We start from the raw sequence: 5,000 nt of genomic DNA on the forward strand, positions 1-5,000 counted from the left end.
TCATTCATAATACAGTTTAACTTGGTCAACATCACATCGAACTATGAAGCTTGTTGTGGATTTCATCTTGCTTATCGCTGCAATGATTGCACTTGCAGTAGCCGGTCCATTTGATAACAACAAACATCTGAATATGAAGAAGCGTAGTCTTCAGCCTCGTGGACCAGTTGTAAGAACGAAAAGGATGGCGGTTGGTGCCAAGATCGGACGATTTGTGGGAAGACTTGTGATAACTACGGTGCTTGGTGTGGCTTACGCTGGTGTTGGTGTGGCTGTCAACAGCACTACTAACATGCTGGGCGTCAATTCTGTTTTCCCAACCGGTGGAGACATCATGACATTTATTTGGAGAATTACACCGGTTGTAGATAAGATATTGGAAATTGAATAAACAATTGAAGACAATTTCTTGTCAACCTTTGTATACGTTCTGTATTTATCAACCTTTTTTAATCAGAGAAAATAATATGTATATATATATATATATATATATATATATATATATATATATATATATATATATATATATAACAATGAATGCTGGGTATCAGTATCAAAATAAAAGCATCAATTAAATTCATTGCTAGTATCAAAATGATTGATTATGGTTGTCATAATCATTGAGATAATCATTGTTAATGATACTGATTATCATACTGATGTTGGTAATCATAGAAATCATTTATGTAATTGTAGATGACAATACTCTTATGGTCATTATGACTGATTACAATCATGATCATTCAATATATACCGATAATCATCAATTACATTGTTATTGAACGTATGAATGATTTTTTGGAATATATTGTTGAAATTGTCGATGTCATTGGAAACATCGTGATTGTTAATGATGTAATAAACCAGTTATTCGAATCATGAATATTATTAGTGTCATTATTAAAGTGTGTGTGTATGTTTCCTCTGTGGTAATTGAAATGATGCTCTTTCTAAATATTATGATTTCGATAATTAAAATCAGTATCATAATGAATATTGTTAGTGTCATAATTAAGTTGTGTGTGCATGTGTTTCCCCAGTGCATGTGTTTTTGTGGATGTGTGTTTGTTAAATGTGCATAATTGCCTGAATAACTATCATAATGAATATGACAAAAATATAGAACTTTAACATATTCATAATTTCTTCTTTGAGAGAAACAGGAGGTGATTTACGGATAAAGAGAGAGAGGTGGGGGAAGGAAAATGAGAGAAAACAAAGAGAGAAAGAGCGAGTGAGAATAAAGGAAACAGAGCGAGAGAGGCGGGAGGATATATATATATATATATATATATATATATATATATATATATATATATATATATATATAGAGAGAGAGAGAGAGAGAGAGAGAGAGAGAGAGAGAGAGAGATTTCCATTCCATTGTCTATCCTTCTACCTACAGTACCAGATTTGTGGATCACATAGCTCTCTTTAATGAAGATTTTAATTGCATTATGCCAATATTTCAAATATTTTCGACTATCCATCCGAAATGAGAGTCCATCTATTGCGGTTATGGATATCCTTAGATAATCAAATACTGTAGTTATTAATTAATAGACATGGGCAGAACATAGTGATTTACATAATCAACTATCATTAATATCATAACGTGTATAAGCAGTATGACAATGTAATTAATATTATCAGCATCATAATTAATATCATTATGCAAGACATCAATACCTTTATCAGCAATATAATTTTCATGATCTTGCTCGGTGTGAATTATGCTGGTGAAGGGTGGCTGTCAAAAATAAATTTGATTGATAATCATCAAAACTATGAAAATTACAAAGACAAAGATTATAATAAAACTATCATTATGATTGTCTATGATTTTGTTTATCATAGCTATAAACCTGAATGATAAACCAGTTATTCGAATCATGAATATTATTAGTGTCATTATTAAAGTGTGTATGTATGTTTCCCCTGTGCATGTGTTTTGGTGTATGTGTGTTTGCTTAATGTGCATAATTGCCTGAATAACTATCATAATGAATATGACAAAAATATAGAACTTTAACATATTCATAATTTTGTCTTTGAGAGAAACAGGATGTGATTTACGGATAAAGAGAGAGGGGTGGGGGAAGGAAAATGAGAGTAAACAAAGAGCGAATGAGAATAAAGGGAACAGAGCGAAAGAGGCGGGAGGATATATATGTATATATATGTATATATATGTATATATATCCATATATATATATGTATATTTATATATATGTATATATAAGTATTTATATATATTTACATATACATAGAGGCAGAGAGAGAGAGAGAGAGAGATTTCCATTCCATTATTATTATTATAATCGTTATAATTATCGTCATTATTACCATAGTAATAGTCGTAATCAACATCATGTGAGGTCACTGTCTCAGGTCCTCCAAGCATAAAATAAGTGGGACGTGACCTTTTCTTGTATAATACAGGAGAACCCGTTGAAAATCAGATCGAAACATGAAGCTTACCGTGGTATTCATCTTCCTGGTCGCTGTATTGACAGCACTTGCCTTAGCCGCTCCCTTTGACAATAGAGATCTTATGATCAGAGGAAATAAGAATATGAAGGACTGTAGTATTCAGCCTCGTGGACCAGTTGTGAGAACGAAAAGGATGGCGGTTGGTGCCAAGATCGGACGATTTGTGGGCAGACTTGTGATAACTACGGTGCTTGGTGTGGCGTTCGCTGGTGTTGGTGTGGCTGTCAACAGCACTTCGAACATGCTGGGCATCAATTCAGTTTTTCCAACCGGTGGAGACATTATGACATTACTTTGGAGAATCACACCGGTTGTAGATAAGATATTGGAAATTGAATAAATCATAAAATTTACGCTCCGTTTTTATCTCATCGTCAATGCCAATGTCACTGACTTGGTACCATTTTTATTCTTTTTTTACGTCCGGTTGAGACATGAAAACATTATGAAACATTGTATTATATATATATATATATAATGACAAAATAAAAATGATAACATTGTCAATTACAATAATGGCATTACAATAATGAGAATGATCTGTTATCATTTTCTTGTCAAATGCAATTCTACTTACACTCTCTCAATCTCTCATTCTGTGTGTGTGCGAGTATACATGTTTATAAGAATAACAAATGCCGTGAAAGAATAATATTTCAAAGGAGAATATCGAAGAGAGACCGAAGAAACCATTGGTACTTTGAGCATCGTCTCGTTAATTCATCGGGCTAAGAATAACCTATGACGTCATGACCTAGGAAAAAATGAAAGAATTTTCAGATGTCTCAAAAAGACTATGATGACACTGTCATGATCATAAGTTTTAATAATTGACTAATTATAATTATGTTACTCAGCATAAATATAATCAATATCAATATATCGAATCTATATCGAGTGATGAAATTAAATTCATATTAATATGATTGCTAATGTCATTATCATTGTCAGTACCATTATGATTATTTAATATATAACATTATTCTAATCGTTATAATTATCGTCATTATTACCATAGTAATAGTCATAATCAATATAACGTGAGGTCACTGTCTCAGGTCTTCCACGCATAAAATAACTGAGACATGACCTTCCCTTGTATAATACAGGAGAATAACCTATGACGTCATGACCTAGGAAAAAATGAAAGAGTTTTCAGATGTCTCAAAAAGACTAATGTGGCCTTGGGGTGATCAGGATTCCCAGGCATATATTAATTAAATGAATTTTATGCATTTGAAATGTGTAGTAACACGGCTTAGTATTCGTCGAAATCCATAATGCAATGTGGTAAACGTGGAAAGAGAAATAAAGGTAAAAGAAACACATCCAAACACCAGAAAAAAGTAAAACCGCATACACTTCTCGTTCCATAAAACTCTCAAATCACAATTTCGTAACTCTCAGAAATGAACTATAAATTCTGCTGACGTTCTCTCGTTAGTCTGTGTCAGCAAAAGCAAGGCGAGAATCTGCTTGTTTGTGATTCTATATTCTGGAGGTTTGCCTTTGTTTTTTTAAAGATTTCTATATCTTTCTTTCTCTTTAATATGTATGGTTATTGATGATACACTTATTGAATGTGTCTATCTAGAGAAAGGAACTGTTTTAATCTATGAAGATATATCCCTAATGAAACTTTATATCCCGACCAGAATGCACAAATACGGTCAGGATCAACTTTAATTGCATATTTCAGCAACCAGTGTCAGTTATTTATTTCTATTCTCGTTGGAATTAGTGGTTGTTGATCACCTAGAAATCTTTCTTTTTCTCACTCTCAAAGTGTCCTGTGAAATATTGTTGAAAATCTAGCGACAGAATGTGTATTTTCGCTTGTCCGTAAAAAAATTAATTACCTGAATGAATGGCATAATGAATATGACAAAAATATAGAACTATAATAGATATTCATAATGATTTGCGGATAAAGAGAGAGAGGTGGAGAAAAGGAAAATGAGAGAAAACAAAGAGAGAAAGACCGAGAGAGAATAAAAGGAATAGAGCGAGAGAGGCGAGGGGAGGATATATATATATAGATATAGATAGATATATAGATATAGATATATATATATATATATATATAAATGTATATATATATATATAAATGTATATATATATATAAATATATATATATATATATATATATATAAATATATAAATGTATATATATATATATATATATATATATATATATATATAGAGAGAGAGAGAGAGAGAGAGAGAGAGAGAGAGAGAGAGAGAGAGAGAGATTTCCATTCTATTGTCTATCCTGCTACCCAGAGTACCAGATTTGTGGATTACATTGTTCTCTTTAATGCATATTTTAATATGTGAATATATTAACACATTGTATGATACTACTTTTAGATAAACACTCATAAACTGAAACATCATTAACCATACATATCAATGGATATTAAGTGAAAAAAAATCACATAGATGATAAACTTGAAAATCACTGGATTCTTGTTGTACATCCATGCGATAATGCAGGGAAGAGTTTG

The sequence above is a fragment of the Penaeus japonicus genome, unplaced genomic scaffold (assembly GCF_977035675.1).
Source record: "Penaeus japonicus unplaced genomic scaffold, GWHDUDI00000001_assembly GWHDUDI00000011, whole genome shotgun sequence".
In the NCBI taxonomy this organism is placed as follows: Eukaryota; Metazoa; Arthropoda; class Malacostraca; order Decapoda; family Penaeidae; genus Penaeus; species Penaeus japonicus.